The 20,483-nt window shown below is 39.6% G+C and overlaps 1 long non-coding RNA gene across 4 annotated transcripts; it reads left to right on the forward strand.

The window, feature by feature from the left end:
• The first annotated feature begins 6 nt into the window (after positions 1-6).
• LOC110917179 lies at positions 7-3,371 on the forward strand. 4 transcript variants are annotated; one of them, XR_004883699.1, is made up of 5 exons: positions 7-906; positions 1,311-1,396; positions 2,108-2,166; positions 2,240-2,354; positions 2,482-3,371. It is a non-coding gene; the product is annotated as an uncharacterized LOC110917179 (long non-coding RNA). The 4 variants fall into 4 exon arrangements; XR_004883700.1 differs by having other exon boundaries at positions 12-1,396; positions 2,482-2,813; positions 3,052-3,371; XR_004883701.1 differs by having other exon boundaries at positions 16-1,396; positions 2,482-2,729; positions 3,052-3,371.
• The last annotated feature ends 17,112 nt before the right edge of the window (positions 3,372-20,483 follow it).

Genomic DNA, 20,483 nt, shown 5'->3' on the forward strand with positions numbered 1-20,483 from the left:
CAAGGTGTAACTTCTATAAGAATTACACCTTAAGAATACTCTAGGCAGTGTTATTACCATGGTTACGTTACTTAAATTAATAATACGAAGAAGAGAATAATGAGAAAACAACTAAAAGACAAAATATAAGGGAATACAATAAACAAAGTCATAAAATCGTTTTACAAGAAGCTGTTCATATAAATAGTCTTTCTTTTGAATATTTTAGGGACTAGCGGACAGGATAAATGAGGTCTTGAACAAGAAGAAGAAGGATGAACACATGGATACTGACTTAACACTAAGGGTGCAAACGAGCCGAGCCGAGCTCGAGCTTGACTAGGCTCGAGCTCGATTAACTTTATGTCAGCTCGGGCTCGAGCTCGGCTCGATTCGAGCTTTGTTTTCAAGGCTCGAGCTCGGCTCGTTTGTATTTTCTCAAGCTCAAGCTTGAGCTCGGCTCGGGCTCGGCTCGTTTATTATTTATTAATTAATATATTAAATAAAGACAATATAAATAATAGACTTTTTAGACTCATGAGCTCGATAAGTGAAGCTCGGACTCGAGCTCGTTTACTAAATAAGCTTATTTTTAGGTTCGAGGTCGGCTTGTAAACAAGTTTGAATAAGCTCGGCTCGACTCGGCTCGTTTACACTAAGGCTCGATAAGGCTCGACGAGCCTAACGAGCTTCACATGCGAGGCTCGAGCTCGGGCTCGATAAACAAATGAGCTTTATTTTAGGCTCAAGCTCGGCTCGGGCTCGATAAGGCTCGGCTCGTTTCGAGCTTTTTCTCGAGCCGATCTCGCTCGCGAGCCGCTCGGCTCGTTTGCACCCCTACTTAACACGCACTGATATCGCATCAAACATTCCAGACATTTCAATTTAAGAGGAGTAAATCTCTCTGGGCTTGATCTTTCTAACCTGGTATGGTCAAATACATTTTGTAATGCGAGTATGCGACTCAAGATTAATTGTCAAATCATGTGTATTACAAATTTGTAAGATACTTGATGTTAGTTTAATCTCTTAATTTTAGAAGTATGAATTTGTTATTGTTTTTGTTTCATTATGTGATTCTTTGTGGCCATTGTAGATAAAAAATTTAGTTAGCTATCATGACCTAGACAAATAGAAAGTCACAACATGCCAGTAGTAAATGTTTTACTAAACTTATTTTTCCCGTTATTACTTATGCACGACTTCTCGGGTTTTGACTTGAGCGGTGCATGCCTCAAAAACGTTATCTTATCAAGTGCTAATCTTCGTTGTGCTAAATTTCATTAAAAGTTTTGGGAAAAATTTTTGACTTGGTATGTTTTGATTCACAGGGGCTAGTCTCAATTCTGCTAGTCTTATCAATGCAAATTTACAAGGCAATAATCTCTTATTTTCAATCTGTTAAATTCACTTTTAGGTATAACTTTATACATGCCCTCAAAACTTGGTATGATATCATATTTACACACCCAAATAAAAAAACCTTAAACAAAATATCAAATGCACACATTTTCAGATATATGACATGTATAGCTTTCCCTTAGAACTTGTATTAGGATACAGGAGTTTAGAGTGCAACAAGAAATGGAAGGGACCAAGGGTATAATGGTCATGTTATGACTTGTATTAATGACATGAGCAGATACGAAATTTAACATATTTTGAAATTTGAATGGATGTAGCTTTCAAAACTTTTTTGTTGGGTAATTATGATATTATGCAAGTTTCAAGTGCATACATGAAATTGCACTAGGGATGAGCATTTGGTACCCGGTACCGGTACCGAACTATACCGGGTATATTCGGTACCGGTACCGGTTCTCATTTTCCGCATTTTTCGGTATCGGTACCGTACCGGTACCGGTAACACCGGTAAGTACCGGTACCGGTACCGAACCGGTGTATTCGGTAACCGGTACCGGTACCACTTTTCCCCGTTTTTTGGTACCGGTACTTTCGGTACCGGTACCGATTGGGTACTGAACGGGTACCGTGCTCATCCCTAAATTGCACCATTATCAAGAAGGTAAGCCAAATGATCTTGTCAACCATCTGGCCAAATATATGGTCTGGATTAACCTTGTATTAGTTTTTTGAATTTAATTATGATATTTTTTAATATATGCAGATGCTTGCCTGATAAAGTGTTCTTTCAACAGGGTAGACCTGCAACTTGCACATCTCCAGGTACGTTTGACTGTGGATTAAATGCACAATTTATTTCTCAGTTCTAATCTTTCGAGTATTTCTATATTTTCAGGCTGCTGATCTAACGGGTGCATATTTGGAGGGAGCCAATCTAGAAGTAGCCCATCTAGAAGTAGCCCATCTAGAAGGAGCCAATTTAAAGGTTTATTAAATATTAAATGTTTAAGGTATATGGTTGACCAGTTTACTCTGCTTTGTGATTCTTGTCCAGTTGTATTTTCTGATTATATTGTGTTTGTTTGGTTTGTTTCGTCAATTCTGACTTCTTGATTCAATTTATTGGTTGTTTTGTAGTTTGAAGAGTTGAACTTAGTTATCGTGCGGCTTTTCTGCTGCGATGTGCATACAATACAGTGCTGCTGCTGAGGCGTTCGTGTGGTGCAGTCGCCACTGTTGCGTGCTTCGCTGCTGCTGCGGCTGTTTGATGAGCTTGATTAACCGCTAGCATTAACTTTTTATCTCTCCTCTTAATAAATCAATAATCATAGGGAGCTTGCAAAAGATTTTGTGGTGGCTGGTACTGCATCAGAGTCTCTATATCGGTAAAGGAACTGGGTCAATTGGTCAAATTGGTCGATGCTTATTACCCAATCCTAAAAAGCGCAAGCCGGTTTCGACTTAGGCTCGTAAGATTTAAACTAATAAAATTGGTGAGCCAAGCTCAAGCCAAGATTTGACTTGTTTAAGCGATATTAAAGCGAGCTCAAGCTGAGCTTTTAGCTTATTTGAGACAATATCCATTTATCTTCTAGCACTTGAATTGTAGCTTACAATTGGATATTGTTATCTTTACAACCAACTTGACCCGTTATTAGTTTTCATTAATTTTGAATTCTTTGATTTAATTCATTGGTTGTTTTGTAGATTGAAAAGTTGAACTTAGTTATTAAGGAGCTCGTTAAGGAAAATGATGAAGAAAAAGAAAGGCTAAATGGAATTATTGCCGGGTTGTTGGCTGAAAAAGAAAAAGATAAGGTGGATAAATATGCTATGCTCGATACGATGTCACAAATTGAAGCTATGTTAACAAGTACAATTTGAAGATAGGCTACAAACACTTGGTTTTGAATGTTTATCGTATTAGGATTTTTTAGTTATTTGATGTTTTAGCTGGTATTCTATCAGAATGTTTTATACGCTTTTGATACACATGTTTTATATAATTTTGGGTTTTCGTGATCTTATTAGACTTTTTATATAATTTTGTAATTTTATTGATTATGTAATTTTTATGAAAAAAAACAAAGAAAAATGAAAAGTCAAATAAAAAACCAATATTCAAGCAATCACAAAATGGTAGCAAATAATTCAACAAGCTCGCTAAATACCCACCAGTTTTCAATGAAATGGTGGTTAAATGGTGGCAAATCGGTAGCAAACATGGTGGTTAAATGGTGGCAAATCGGTAGCAATGGTGGTTAAATGGTGGCAAATCGGTAGCAAACATGGTGGTTAAATGGTGGCAAATTGGTAGCAAACAAGGTGAACCGTAGCAAACTTTTCAATGAAAATGGTGGTTAAATGGTGGCAAATCGGTAGCAAATATGGTGGTTAAATGATGGCAAATCGGTAGCAAATAAGGTGGACCGTAGCAAACAAGGAGCGGTGGCAAATAATTTTGACCAATTTTGTGGTCGCAAAAGTAAGGTGGCAAAATATAAAAATGGTGGCTATTTGGTGGCATTAGGGCAATTGAAACGGGTGTTTTTGTCACCGCATTTTCGGTGGCGAAATGGTGACAACAGGAAAATTGCTACTGTTTTGTGACCAAAAGTTTCATGACAAAAACCCTCTTTTCTAGTAGTGTGTTTGAAGGATTTTGGCTGGAAACACTTGAAGATTCGAAGACTGTTCTTCGTGTTCTTCGTTCTGTTTCTTGTTGATTTTCGAAAATCACTGATAATTTGCTTGTTTTGATTTTGCAGAAAGTTGTTAGGAGAATCAGAAAATCATCAAGTATTTTGATCAGATTGAGTTTCCAAAGTTACCGGGCGAATTTGACTGTTTTTGGCGAATTTGATTAATTTTGCTGACTGACCAGCGAAATTAACTGTTTCTGGCGATTTTGACTGATCTGCGAACTTAAACCAGCAAACTTACCGGCGAAGTAAATCCAAAGGCGACTTTGGTGATCGTATAACTTTCCACAGCGAAGTTATTACGATTTTCGGCAAATTTACCAGTCGTCGTTATAGCGAATTTACCAGCGATTTTGACTTGACCAGCGAAATTAACTGATCAGCGAACTTGAACATCTCAGCGAACTAGACCAGCATATTTAACAGTTTGGCCAGCAAAATTAACTGAGAACCAGCGAAATTTGGTAACCACTGTTATGGATCTTCACAGAATCGTCTATCTAAAAAAAAAAAAGTCTGGAAAATCCCGATTTCGGTTTTTGACATTATATATCATTGGATTCGTCTTTTCGAGACGATTCTAACGGTGTAATTTGGTAACCACTGTTTTCGGACGACTTTTGTACGGTTTTCTCAGTCTGTTAACGTTAAAATGTCAAACATGTCTACTTTGAACGAGCTGTTGAAGATGGAGCATGAGGTTGGTACTACCAACAAACCACCTAAGATGATGAAGGTGGAAAACTATCTGACATGGAAGGATCGTTTTCAGTCCTTCATTGAATATCAGGATACGCGCATGTGGATATGCATCGAAGATGGTTACGTGAATCCAACACACGACTTTGAGGGCAGACCACGTCGAACAGAATATGTGAACATGCAAGATAATGATAAAAAGATGTATGAGGCTGAAAAGAGAGCCTTGGCTGCAATCAAAATGTCGTTACCTGATAGCATCAAACATACCTTCAAAAAGTACACTAACTCAAAGGATATGTGGGATGCTTTGGAGAAAAGATACGCTGGTAATGCTGATGTCAAGAAGAACAAGATTGATCTACTAAAGAAGCAGTTTGCTGTTTTCAAGTACATGAAGCATGAGTCACTTGAAGACGTCATTACTCGTTACTACCATCTGATGTCAGAAATGGACAATTATGAGATCGATTGCTATTCTGACGTAGAGAAAAATGACAAGCTGCTAGATGCTTTGCCTACTAAGTGGGATATCTACACTTTAATGATCAAGGGTGAAGCTGATTATGAAACAAAAGAGCTTGAAGAGGTAGTAGGAAAGTTGAGAGCTTATGAGCTCAGCATGAAGAAGAAAGATACTGGATATGATCAGGTTCAAGATCCGGCTGTTTACAATGGGCTTACATCTTCTTCATCTCACAACGCTTCTAGCGACTCTGCTACTGCGTTTTTATCATGTGAGAATGAGCAGGTTTTGGTGAATCAGGATGGTGATGTGTGTTTTGTTGCTGCGTCAGGAGGATCATCAGGAGTTAAGAAAACATCAGCTTCTAAGCAGAGTACTACTGCTAAGTCAATGCCAATGAGTGTGAAGTCTGCTGAAGAGCATCTGGCTCTGCTTGCTTCGTTTGTTGCTTCCTATGAAAACTATATTCAGGGAAAGATTTCTGATCCTGCTACTTTAGATGAAGACTATGATCAGATTGACCCTGATGATCTTAAAGAGATGGATTTGCAATGGCAAATGGCCATGATTTCTAGGCGTGTGAAAAGGTTCATGAACAGAACAGGAAGAAAGTTTGTGGGAAGGAGTGTTGGTTTCGACAAGACCAAAGTGAGGTGCTTTAATTGTCAGAGTTATGGGCACTTTGCTAGGGAATGTCAAAAACAAAAGCAAGATAATTCGAGCCAGAGTTCAAACAACAGGAATGCATCAAACAACTCTAGCTCAAAGGCGTTGATCTCTACTGCAAGAGAGGGTTCATATGATTGGAGCATTCACTTAGAAAATGATGGGGATGTCACTCAAGCATTCATGGCAGAGATTACTCCAGTCGAGAATGGTGAAGCTAAAGTAGATGATGCTGAAGTGAAAGTGGATGCTGAGGTGAAGGTAGAGAATAGAGCTGAAGAAAAGAAGGTTGATCAGACAACAGGTGCTGAAGATGAAAAACAAAAGTCTGAATATGAAAAAGAAGCTGAGGAAAAGGATGCTAAGTATAAACAATTGGAAGCTCAGCTTGCAGCTCTAATGGCCAACCTTGACAAACAAACAGGAGAGGTAAAATCTAATTCTGTGTGTTTAAAATGTCGTGAACTGCAGGGTGAGGTTGACAGGTTGTCTGCACAAAACAAAAGTTTGGTAAGCGAAATGTCTAACATTAAAGAATCAAACTTTTTTGCTAAAAGAAATGAAACGTCATACTTGAAGAAAATAAAAGGTTATGAAAGTGAAATTGAAGCCGTAACCTGCAAATTAAATGAAAAACTTCAAGTCATAGACTTAGCTCATGACATGATGGCTGAAAAAACAAAAGAGATTTCTGATAAAAACAAAGAGTTGTCAGATGCTCAACTCAGAATTGTTGAACTTGAAAAGAAATTGGGTCAATTCAGGGATTCTACTTTTGTTATGAAACATATGATGGGTGGGTTAAAGAAGAGTAATGACAAGACTAGTGTGGGATTCCAAGGCTATAATGAAGTCCCACCTCCTCTTAGTCATGATTATTCATTCCTACCTGATGAAGATGAGCTAACAAAGTTTATGTCAACAGCACCAAGCAGTTCCACAGCAAGTCGAGGTGATGAGTCTGAGAGAGGTGATGCTAAGAAGGATAATAACAGCAAACCAGCTTTGAAAAAGAACACTTCACAACCTAAGAATAAAAATTCGACTTTTGCTAAAAAGATAAATTTTGTTCAAGGAAGTGACATGAAAAATGAGACAGCTATTATTGAAAATGAATCGAATGTAGAGTTTGCTAAAAATAAAAACAACGAAAATTCTGAAATTAAGCAAACTGAACCAGATTCTTCTAAAGCATCATCATCAAAGCCTGAATCTAGTTCAAAGGCTTCAGATAAGAAGTCTTCGAAAAGGATGTCGTGCTTCAAATGTCACACCAAAGGACATGTAGCTAGCTGCTGTCCTAACAAAAATAATGAAGCACAGGTGAATGAGAGGAAAAGAGAGAAGTCACCAGAGAAAAGTGGTGATAAGCAGGAGAGAGAGTCCAACTCTCCAAAGAAATCTGCTCCTAAGCAACCAGAGACAGTTGCTGTTGGTGTGGATAAGGCTGAAAAAGGAACTCCACAAGTTCCTCGTTTTCAAAGAAATCAACCTAGATTTCAGCCTAGATCTCCACCAGGCAGATTTGAGAGACCTAGAAGCAGTTCACCAAGAATGAACAACCAAAATACAAATAATTTCAGAAGTCAAGGTCAAGGTCAATATCAAAATCGATACCAAAATAATGGTGGTCGAAATTTTTATAACAATGGCTTTAGAAATTATAATAATAATGCTTCTTAGAATCAAAATCAAAATTTTCAAAGGTCAAATAGTCCAAACACACATAGGAACCCTCATGACCAAAGACCTAGTGGAAGTCAAAATCAAATTCCAACAGGTCTAAGATCCAAGACTCCAGTTAGGAGTAATGGATATTGGATGGATGTTCCGGTGGTTGGTGAATTTGGACGACCCAAGACCATTAAGGCTTGGGTCCCCCAATCTAACTAATTTCTTGGTTGGTGTGTGCAGGAGCTGCTAAGGAGGATTATCAACTTGTGGTATGTTGATAGTGGCTGCTCCAGGCACATGACGGGGGATGCGAGGTTGTTGACTGAATTTGAAGAATATGATGGAGGACAAGTGAATTTTGCGGGTGCAAAAGGTGGTAGAATTACAGGCCGAGGAAAGGTGACCAATGGGAAGATCACACTGGACAAAGTGAACTATGTGGAGCAGCTTAAACACAATCTGATGAGCGTGTCACAAGTCTGCGACAAGGGTCACTCGGTCCATTTTACCAAGAATGAAGCATTAGTGTTGAAACCAGGTTTGAAGATACCGGACGATTGGATAGTGATGCGAGCGCCAAGGAGAAATGACACTTATGTCATGGACATGGGTGCTAAGGATCCAACTGCAGTGGTGGCGTGTTTACTATCAAAAGCATCTGAAGCTGAATCGATGTTGTGGCACAGACGCATGGCCCATATTCACTATCGCAAAATGAACTATCTTGTTAAAAATGAGCTAGTGAAAGGGGTTCCATTGCGGAGGTTTCAAGTGGAAGACAAATGTCTTCCATGTCAAAAGGGAAAACAACACAAGAAACCTCATAAATCAAAAACAGTAAATTCCATAGATGCCCCTTACGAATTACTTCACATGGATTTATTCGGTCCAGTGAACGTGAGGAGCATAGGTGGAAAGTACTATTGTTTAGTTGTCACTGATGATTACTCACGTTATTCATGGGTTTTCTTTTTAGGTACAAAAGATGAGACAGCAGAGATGTTGATAGATCTTTTTACAAAATTGGAAAATGTCCATGATGCAAAGATCAAGAGGATAAGGAGTGATAATGGCACGGAGTTCAAGAATCGTATTCTAGATCTCTATTGTCTTCGCAAGGGAATTGAACATCAATATTCTGCTCCTTATACGCCTCAACAGAATGGAGTTGCTGAGAGGAAAAACAGGACGTTGATTGAAGCCGCTAGGACGATGCTTTCAGATTCTAAGCTACCAGTTCTTTTATGGGGAGAAGCTGTGAATACAGCTTGCTACGTCCTAAACAAAGTTTTGACTGTTAAACGTTTTAACAAAACTTGTCATGAATTAATGTTTAACAAGAAACCAAACTTAGAAGGCTTTGAACCATTTGGATTACCCTGCACCATAGTGCGAAATAAAGATAAACAAAAATTCGGTGAGGTGGCTGACGAGGGCTACTTTCTAGGTTACGTACCTGGCGCACCGAATAAAAGGGTTTTTAATCTAAAAACTGGTAAAATTGAGGTTGTGTTTAATGTTGAAATTACTTCATACAAACCTCAACAGTCAACGAGTGGACCAGCTATATTATATGATTATGAAAGTGTCTTTAAATCATTTAATATTCCTGAGTTTTCCAATGCAGATGAGTCTCAGCTGATTCAAACAGTGATTGGTGATGATGAAGGCGAGTTCATGCCTAGATCGAATGTTGATACAACAGATGCTCCGGGACCTTCCCAAGATGCTGCTGATACTGATTCAAGTGACGATGAACCCGAACCCAATCAGGGGGAGGATTTCATTAATCCGTTTGCGGATCAGCATATTCAGGGGGAGGTTGGCTCAAACCTGGGTGACAATTTGGAAGTTGATGCTGTTGCTACTACACGAGCAAATAGAGATCATCCAGTTGACATGATTCTTGGAGATCCTGCTGCAGGTGTTCAGACAAGAAGAAGCATAGCAGCGAATACTGGTTTATTTGTGTCGATTGAGAAGACTGGGATTGTGAACGAATGCTTGTATAGTTGCTTTATTTCCCAAGAGGAGCCGAAGAACATTCATATGGCTCTTAAAGACAATTCATGGGTTGAAGCTATGCAAGAGGAATTGGCCCAGTTTGCTAAGTTGAAGGTTTGGGAGTTGGTTGATCTTCCTAAAGGTGAAAGAGAGATTGGCACTAAATGGGTGTTTAGGTGCAAGAAGGATGAAAGAGGTATAGTCACGCGAAACAAGGCTCGATTGGTGGTCAAAGGTTTCAATCAGCAAGAAGGGATTGATTACAATGAGGTGTTTGCACCAGTGGCGAGGTTGGAGGCGATTCGTTTGTTTCTGGCTTTTGCAACTTTCAAGGGCTTCAAAGTTTACCAACTAGACGTGAAGAGTGCGTTTCTTTACGGGAAAGTCCAAGAAGTGGTGTATGTCTCACAACCAGATGGGTTCGTTGATCCAGATTATCCAGATCGAGTGTACAAACTTGATAAGGCTTTGTATGGGTTACATCAAGCTCCCAGGGCGTGGTACGAGACACTGTCTACACATCTGATAAAGAATGGTTTTGAAAGAGGTCAGATTGACAGTACACTGTTCATCAAGAGGAAGAAGGAAGATTTTCTGCTGGTACAGGTGTACGTGGATGACATCATCTTTGGGTCATCTGATGAAAGCATGTGTAAAGAGTTCGAGCAGGTGATGAAGAGCAAGTTTGAAATGAGTGCTATGGGTGAGTTGTCTTACTTTCTGGGATTACAAGTTGAACAGAAGGCGGATGGGATGTTTATTCATCAAACAAAGTATGTGTATGACATTTTGAGTCGGTTCAAAATGAATGATTGCACTACTTCCAACACACCCATATGTGAAAATCACAATCTTGGCCCAGATCATGAAAGTACTGAAGATGTTGATCCTACTCAATACAGGGCAATGATTGGTTCTCTAATGTACTTGACTGCTTCAAGACCCGACATCATGTTTGTTGTATGCTTGTGTGCCAGATATCTGGCGAATCCTAAAGAGTCACACATGAAAGCAGTGAAGCGAATTATTCGTTACTTGAAGGGGAAACCTAAACTTGGGTTGTGGTATCCAGCTGATAGTGATTTGACGTTTGTTGCTTACACTGACTCAGACTTTGGAGGATGCAAATCGAACAGGAAGTCTACAACAGGTGGTTGTCAGTTCTTAGGAGGCAGGATCGTGTCTTGGCAATGCAAGAAGCAATCCTGTGTGTCTACCTCTACGTGTGAAGCTGAATATATTGCTGCTGGAAGCTGCTGTTCTCAGGTTCTCTGGATACAACAGCAAATGCGCGATTACGGTTTGGATTTCACTCGTACTCCTATTATGATAGACAATAATGCCACTATTTCAATAACTAATAATCCCGTGAACCACAGTCGCACAAAACATATTGACATACGTCATCATTTTATACGGGATTGTGCTGAAAAGAGACTAATTGAATTACATCGAGTCGACACAGAGGATAACCTGGCAGATCTTTATACTAAAGCATTTGACAGGGCTCGCTTTGAACACTTAGTCGAACTCAACGGGATGAGGAATCCTGAATAACTTGTTTTTCATAAGAATTTTTGTAAATAGTTTACTGCTTTTCTTAAAAAATCAAAAACACAAAAAAAAAATTGAAAAATCAAAAACATAAAAAAAATAGAAAATCAAAAAAAAAAAAAAATGAGATTTCACTGTGTGAAAAAGAAGAAATGATAGTACATCAGCAAGTTAGACTGTCACACTGAACTTGAACCATAAATTGCTTAAGTGTGATAGCAGCTTCATTATATGATGTACCAGTAGGCAAAAAGCATGAAATAATCAACTTACCAATGTGATATAAACTTAAATGAATTGAATATGAGTGGGGAACATATCAGTGGTGTATGGTTTAATGACCTTAACTCTTGCGTTGATAGATTGCCAAAATCTGAAGTTTTGGGTCTTTATACTGTTGTTTCAACTAGGGATATCTTGGCTGTCTGTCTGTTAGAACAAAAATTGTACATGACCCCAGGAAAGATAGTCACTTGGAATTAGCTCATTTCTATTTGAATGTCTGTATATTTCCCGATACACACAATTTTGATCTGATTCTGAAATCTTCTCTGAAAAAAGTCGTGTACCTCCTCTGTTGCATCCAGATATATGCTGACCTGGAGGTGCTAGGCAACGACAGCTTCTGCTGCATCCAGATACATGCTGACCTAGCTGTTCGTTGTCGCGCTATAGATCTAATACACCCGAAAGAGGCCCTCAAGTGCCCAAAAGAAACCCAAGAAACCTATATCAAACTGAGAAAATCTCATTTGATTTGTATATTATACCATCTCTACTAAAGATCTATTCTGTTCTCTTCTCAACCTATTCCCAGTTAAGATTTCAGAATTCAGGATTGGACTTGTGAAATATGTGGTAGGGAAGATACTTGCATGATAGAGTGTGCTGTTTATATTTCCAGGATTTGATTTGTATTTAATTGGGTGTTCATGGTTACGAAATCAAAACATGATAAAACAGGTTAAATGCAGAACTAGACACAGACAGGATATCTTAAAGGATGACATCAGTATACTCACCTACTACGATGAATCTTTGTGCATACCTTGATCGCAGGGGTACATCCTGAAGTGGGACACACTAATATATCAGTAATTAAAATTACCTTAACGTATCATACGGTAATGGTACTTGAAATGTTCATGCATTTTGTTTAAATGGACAAACATACTGGTAATCGTCTTGAACTGTTCTTCACGAAAAAATAAATAAAAAATTATCTAATTTGTGTGAAACGGTTTGATTGTGCTGATATGATCTTCTTACCAGTGATTCTCACAAAAATAGAGTGTTTATTGTTTTTGTATTTACTTGCTTTCAGAAAATATAAAAATCCAAAAATAGTGTCTTTTTCTGTTTAAAATTCTTAACGTACGGAAAACTATTATTCGTGGAGGAATTGTTACTGATAGGGGGAGACGGTGTTAGAAAGTGAGTTCAAAATTTTCAATCAGGCAGGTTCTTGTGTGTTGAACAAAAGGTTTTGCGTGTTGGTGATGAAATTGAAAAAGCTTAATCTGTGATACAGTTTAACTATCTCTTGAAAAATAATAGTTTATTTAACTTATGTTGAAAAAATTCTTATGGTTTCACGAGATGTTTGTTTTATAGTATACAGATTGAAGCGGTATATTGCTGAGAAGTTGCTGTGAAGTGTGAAGATGAGAGTTTGATTGGATGCATGGTAGAACCTCCTTTCTATATTGCAGACAAGATTGAAGAGTTTGAAGATTGCTGTGCAAATGCTAAACTGGAGTTTACTCAAGTGCTAACGTGTTGAAGATTTGGTGATTGGATGCATCAGCTTAGGGGGAGTCTGTTGCTGACAGAAGCTATTGAAGCTGAAGCTATCCAAAGACCAAAGACAGTGCAAGACTACTTGAAGATTGACAGTGCAAGACTACTTGAAGATTGCAAGAAGACCGAAGACACAGTTTTGACTCAAGACAAAGTTTTTATGAAGCTATTGTCAAGGGGGAGTTTGTTGGTGCATGTTTGTGACAACAGCTTAGATTTGGTCTTTGGATATCTTGTAATTAGTTAAACGATAAACAGTTAGCGGGTTTAGCTTTGTAATAGTTAGTTGTAATGTTTGGGCTAACTAAACCCAAAGGATTGGGTGATGGGGGGCGAATTGGGCCTGTCCAATTCGCAGCCCAGGAGTGTAAACCTAGCCCACTTGTAAACCTTGTGTTATATAAACAAGGTTAGACATTAGGGTTTAGGTTAATCAGCCAAAACAGAGTTTGAGAGAGACATAATTTCGTGAGAGCTTGCTTGGACGAAATTAGGGTTTGTGTTTAGGGTTTGATTGATTGTAATCAATCTTGATAGATAATCAATAAAACCCGGTTTGATTGAATTGCTGTTTCTGCGTTCTACACGTTTTCTGCTACAATCTGATCTAGAGGATTCCGCACTCTAGGTTAGATAGACGATTCTGTGAAGATCCATAACATCAAGGGGACCTACACCCGACACTCTAGGACAAGCTAAAAACTTTCTCTTCTACCTATTCCATTTGGGAGTGTAAGCCACATTTAAAGAGTTTTGCTTGAGGACAAGCAAAAGTTCAAGTGTGGGGGTATTTGATGTGTGTAAAATGCAACATATAAATCACATCAATTAAGGCATAAAACTAACCCTTTTTTAGTACTAATGTTGGAAAAAGAGTGTTTTTGTCTTCCTTTTGTATTTTCAGGATGAAATGAGCTCAAAATCACAAAAGAAGCAAAAAGACAACTAATTCTAGCATAAATACAAGAAAAGGAACAAAAGTAGACTGCCCGGACCCTCAACGGCACCTCCCAAGGCAAAGAAGAGAAAACAGAGACTGAACACGCCCCGTGTCCAGCGAACACGGGGGCGTGCCCAGGAAGCAGCAGAAAAGACAAACCAGTAGAAGCTTCCATTGCCCACCACGGGGCCGTGTCCAGCGGGCACGGGGGCGTGGTGAAAGTACAGCAGGCGCATTAATTGTAATTGCGAATTACAATTAATGAAGAGGGAGAATGTCAGACGGGCACGGGGGCGTGTCCAGCGGACACGGGGCCGTGCCCAGCCTTCTGTTCAGCCTATAAATAGGGGTGCTTGGCTTCATTCCATTTCATCCCTTGGCACACCACCTCTCTCACACTTCATCCACCACCCACCACCACCATAACACCATCATCCACCACCATCATCCATTGTCCATCGTAGAGTGTGTGAGTCGTCTCGGGATCCAAGATTGATCGTAAGAGTTCTTGACAATCAAGGCCATGTTTGCCTAAGTCTCTTACATCACTTGGTGAAGACAAGTATTTAGTATAATACTTTTTATTTTTAATCTTTTGCACTTTTTATTTGGTTTTGTATTAATGACTTTAATAACTAGTTGCTTATGTTGAAGGTGATCTTTCCTTATCGTTTGTCCGTGGTGTCTTGGCATTATTTTACTGTCTATATAAAATAAAAGATTTTCACCATTCATATCTCCACGGTCTATATGGAGGTATGTTGGCTACCTGGTCGGGGGTTAAGGGAACGGTTTGGTAAGGGTCTTGCCCTTGTTCAGCGTTTAGAGGTCCTGCTTGGGACCTGGGTCAAATTTAGTAGGATCTCCTTCAATGCCCATAGGTATTGGATGGCGGGGATCCAAACTCTTTGACCCCCTCATAAGTTAACTACTATTAATACTATAACCCGGCTATTTAGGACTGTATCCCTGCTGACTCAGACTACTTAGCCGAGGGTAACGTCACCGCCGAAAGCGGGGCCTACCACAATTTGCATTAATAACTTAATTCATTATCTTTCAATAATCCGACCCTTTAGGATTGTATCCTTGCTGACTCAAACTACTGGGTTGAGGGTAACGTCGCCTTCAAAAGAGGGGCCTACTACAATAACTAAGATCATCTCTTAAACAAGTGCAAAAGTGCGAAAATAATCAAAGGTTATACTAACACACGTGTCGGATCCAAGTGATTCATCTTGTCTATCTGTTTTTATTTTATTTTATTTTTCAGCATTTAGTTAGTTTTTATTTTTCTTAGTTTAAAACATTTTTCTCACTTTTTGGATTTGGTTAGACGTTGAGGATAAACCGGTATTAAAAGCTCTTGTGTCCTTGGACGACCTCGGTATCTTACCAACACTATACTACGTCCACGATGGGTGCACTTGCCCATATGTGTGTTTAGTGTTAGTAAATATCGTGTTTTATAAATTTAAAACTTAGCTAAAAGTGTAAAAAAGGGGCTTAAATATATATCAAAATTATATACACACCAACACACATCAATACCGGTTTATCCTCAACGTCTAATCAAATCAAAAGTTAGAAAAAATGTTTTTAAACGAAGAAAATAAAAACTAAGTAAATGCTGAAAAATAAAAATAAAATAAAAACAGATAGACAAGATGAATCACTTGGTTCCGACTCGTGTATTAGTATAACCTTTGATTATTTTCGCACTTTTGCACTTGTTTAAGAGATTATCTTAGTTATTGTAGTAGGCCCCTCTTTTGAAGGCGACGTTACCCTCAACCCAGTAGTTTGAGTCAGCAAGGATACAATCCTAAAGGGTTGGATTATTGGAAGATAATGAATTAAGTTATTAATGCAAATTGTGGTAGGCCCCGCTTTTGGTGGTGACGTTACCCTCGGCTAAGTAGTCTGAGTCAGCAGGGATACAGTCCGAAATAGCCGGGTTATAGTATTAATAGTAGTTAACTTATGAGGGGGTCAAAGAGTTTGGATCCCCGCCATCCAATACCTATGGGCATTGAAGGAGATCCTACTAAATTTGACCCAGGTCCCTTGCAGGACCTCTAAACGCTGAACAAGGCCAAGACCCTTACCAAACCGTTCCCTTAACCCCCGACCAGGTAGCCAACATACCTCCATATAGACCGTGGAGATATGAATGGTGAAAATCTTTTATTTTATATAGACAGTAAAATAATGCCAAGACACCACGGACAAACGATAAGGAAAGATCACCTTCAACATAAGCAACTAGTTATTAAAGTCATTAATACAAAACCAAATAAAAAGTGCAAAAGATTAAAAATAAAAAGTGTTATACTAAACACTTGTCTTCACCAAGTGATGTAAGAGACTTAGGCAAACATGGCCTTGATTGTCAAGAACTCTTACGATCAATCTTGGATCCCGAGACGACTCACACACTCTACGATGGACAATGGATGATGGTGGTGGATGATGGTGTTATGGTGGTGGTGGGTGGTGGATGAAGTGTGAGAGAGGTGGTGTGCTAAGGGATGAGTTGGAATGAAACCAAGCACTCCTATTTATAGGCTGAACAGAAGGCTGGGCACGGCCCCGTGTCCGCTGGACACGGCCCCGTGCCCGTCTGACACTATCTCTCTTCATTAATTGTAATTCGCAATTACAATTAATGCGCCTGCTGTACTTTCGCCACGCCCCCGTGCTCACTGGACACGGCCCCGTGGTGGGCAATAGAAGCTTCTACAGGTTTGTCTTTTCTGCTGCTTCTTGGGCACGGCCCCGTGCTGGCTGAGCACGAGGCGTGTTCAGGCTTCTGTTTTCTCTTCTTTGCTTGGGGAGATGCCGTTGAGGGTTCGGGCAGTCTACTTTTATTCCTTTTCTTGTATTTATGTTAGAATTAGCTGTCTTTTTGCTTCTTTTGTGAATTTGAGCTCATTTCATCCTGAAAATACAAAAGGAAGACAAAAACACTCTTTTTTCAACATTAGTACTTAAAAAGGGTTAGTTTTATGCCTTATTTGATGTAATTTATATGTTGCATTTTACACACATCAGCAGCAGCAGGATCCTTCCAAGGATTCTCGTTTTGTGGCAGTCACTCCACCGCCACCACCACCAGTGCAGCAGCCGCCTCCGGAGCCACCGAGGTGATGAAGATCAAACGTACGGATGTTCGTGCAAGGAGGAGTGCGTATCAGCACCCCTCAACCATTAAGTGGCAGCCACTACTGCCACTCCATGAAGACCCGCAGATGGGAGGACCTTCAAACCCCGTCTCGGAGGTAGACTCTGCGCTTGTAGCGTCACCACCATTGGGTTTTGGTAACCCAATTCCTACATACGCCGGTTCAGCGGCGTACAACCCATTTGAGTAGCCGGCCCACACCAACTACAACTATGCCGAGGCCGACCCATATCTGGTAGCAGCGAACTACAATGCTCTCCACCCCGAGGGGCCTTATGGAGCTCCCTGGGGAGTTGGATACCCACCTTATGGGTACCAACAACCGCCACCTCCTCAACCTCTACATCAGCAGCCGCCGCAGCCGTAATTGATCCCACCGGAACGACAACAGGAGGTTCTTGAAAGGTTGAACCAGGTTGAGCGGGAGGTTCAAAGAGATCGCAGGGAACGTCAAGGCTTCTTCAAAGGTTTGGCAAGCCTAATCAAGGGGAACTCCAAGAGAGGGGATTTTAGAAAATCCTTATTTATTTTAATTTATTGTAATCAAGTCCCTGCGTGGACTTTTGTTTCTGTATTCAGCCCCTGCGTGGGCATGTCTTTTTGTATTCTGCCCCTGCGTGGGTATGTCTTTCTGTTGACCCCTTCTTGGGTATGATTGTTTGTTTAGCCCCTACGTGGGCATGTTATTTCTTTAGAAGTCCCGTTTAGGGCAAAAATTGTACTTGTTTAATTTTTAATGGAATGGTTGATTTAAATTTTCGTTTTATTAATTATATGCATAAACATAAAAAGTGAAATAAATAAAATAACATTCCTATTATAAGATCTACCATTATAATAAAATGGCAAAATCTAAAAAGGACAAGACCAAGCCATGTGTCACCTTGCCAGGGCCAAGATGGTAGTTCCACCTAATTAGATTAAGATCCATATTAACATCTCAAATTAAGATTATTCTGCGTTTATATATTAAAAAGAATCCTAAAGATAAAACCTAGCCTAAATGTCATTGCAGACATGGCCCAGATGGTAAAACCTATTCAAAAGAGTCCAATCCTTGTTAACATCCGAAGACTGTTAACATTCTTGGCAAAAATGTGATTCGATAAAATCGCATAAGTCATCCCTAAATTGGGTTATTCTAATTTTCCTTATTTAAAATAATCATCCCTTAAAGATGAAGTGCCTATAGGCTATAATTAACGACCTTTAAGACTAAAGACAGTGGTAGCCTACAACTCCCTGTCAAGAAAAGGTAATGAACTTTGATTCAAACCTTAATGCCTCGATTCCATAAAATATGGGCTTATAAACTAAACTTGTCCACGTAACTAGGCCTTTTGTGCTATTATTAACTTATAATTTAGGATTATGATAAAGATCCTGAACAATTATATATTTAACAAATTAACTAAAATGGTTATTAAAAACCATGGTTAATAAATTGTCGAAAACAATAAAACTGTATAAGCTTCTGTATAAACCTTGTCCTTATTTGATTTTATGTAGCAATTAAAGCTACATGGCTAGGTCAGAAGAAGTAAACAGTCATCCTTTGGAAAACCATGAAAATACTAAGATACATGTGACCGGTGCTGAACTGCAAGCATTGATAGATAATGTTGTTACAAAAGCTATGGAGCGACAGTATAATGAATCTAGTGGGACGCATAGTAGAACCTCATCAGTACCCCACTGTAAGTTTGTCCCTAAGACTCATTCAGAAGCTCAAAGCAAGCCACCCTCTACCCAACCTAAACCCAAGAAAGAGGATGTTCAACATTCCTCAAACCAACACAGTATTCCATCCAAGAGGATAGTGTTTGATGATGAACCGCGTACCAAGTCCTGTACCTATAAGTACTTTGTTTCCTGCAAACCCCGGGATTTCACTGGGGAGAAAGGGGCAATTGATTGTATGACTTGGTTAGATGAAATGGACACAGTAGTTGATATCAACGGTTATGCTGAAAGGGATATAGTGAATTATGTATCCCAATCATTCAAGGGAGAGGCATTAGCGTGGTGGAAGTCTCTCATTCAAGCTGCTGGGAAGATCCCACTCTACAATTTGTCGTGGGATCAGTTCGTTGCTCTCATTAAAGAGAATTATTGCCACAGCATGAGGTTGAAAGGATTGGGTCAGATTTCTTATCATTGGTAATGAAGAATTTAGATTGTCAAGCTTACCTCACCAGTTTCAATACCATGTCTAGACTGGTTTCGTATCTGGTAACCCCGGAACCCAAGAGAATTGCTCGCTTCATTGGGGGTTTAGCCCCAGAAATCAAAGCCATTGTTAAGGCTTCAAGACCTGCTACTTTTAGGTGAGCAACTGATCTATCTTTGTCCCTCACTTTAGCTGCGGTCAGGCTAAGATCGCTCAAGAACTCTGAAGAGGGTAAGAGGAAGCATGAGGATGATAACTCACAGAGGTCTGAGAAGAAGCACAAAGGTAATACTGACTTCAAGAAGAAGTCTGGGTTCAACAAGGGTAACCAACAGGTGGAGGAGAAGCCAAAGTGCAAAACTTGCCGGAAAAGCCACTTTGGAAAATGCAGACTTGAGTCCAAGTCTCAGTCAGGACCAGCTGCATGTGGGTTATGCAAGTCTAAAGAGCACAAGACTGTTGATTGCAAGAAGATTAAGGATGCCACATGCTACAACTACAATGAGAAAGGGCATATCAAAACCAACTGCCCTAAATACGCCAAGAAGCCTGAAGAGGTCAAGAAGACCAATGCAAGGGAATTCCGGATGGATGCACGAGAAGCTGTTCAGAATGACAATGTGATCACAGGTACCTTCCTCATAAATGATGTTTATGCATGGGTGTTATTTGATTCAGGTGCTGATAAATCATTTGTAGATGATAAGTTTTGTAAGTTGTTGAATTTAGTTGTTAAAACCCTAAGTGTGAAGTATGAGGTAGAATTAGCTGATGGTACCTTAGAGACAGCCTCAACCGTGTTAGATGGATATGTTATATCCATTAGGAACCACTCCTTCCCGTTGTCCTTACTTCCTTTAAAGTTAGCCGATTTTGACATAGTTATAGGCATGGACTGGTTATCTCATAACCAGGCCCAGATCGTTTGCAACAAGAAGCAAGTGGTGATCAAGACTCCATCTGGTGAGCCACTTACCATTCAGGGAGATACCCAATATGTATTGTCTGAGCAAGTGTCAATGCTCAAAGCATCCAGATGCATGAAGAAGGGTTGTGTTATTTATATGGCACAGGTAACTATCGATGAGCAGAAGCCCAAGATTGAAGATATTCCTATCATTTCTGAATACCCTGATGTTTTCCCGGAAGAACTACCTGGTTTACCACCAGATAGGCAAGTAGAATTCAGAATTGATATCATCCCCGGAGCAGCACCTGTTGCGAAAGCGCCTTATAGGTTGGTACCAACAGAAATGAAGGAATTAAGGACACAACTAGAT

The sequence above is a fragment of the Helianthus annuus genome, chromosome 16, assembly GCF_002127325.2.
Source record: "Helianthus annuus cultivar XRQ/B chromosome 16, HanXRQr2.0-SUNRISE, whole genome shotgun sequence".
Taxonomy (NCBI): Eukaryota; Viridiplantae; Streptophyta; class Magnoliopsida; order Asterales; family Asteraceae; genus Helianthus; species Helianthus annuus.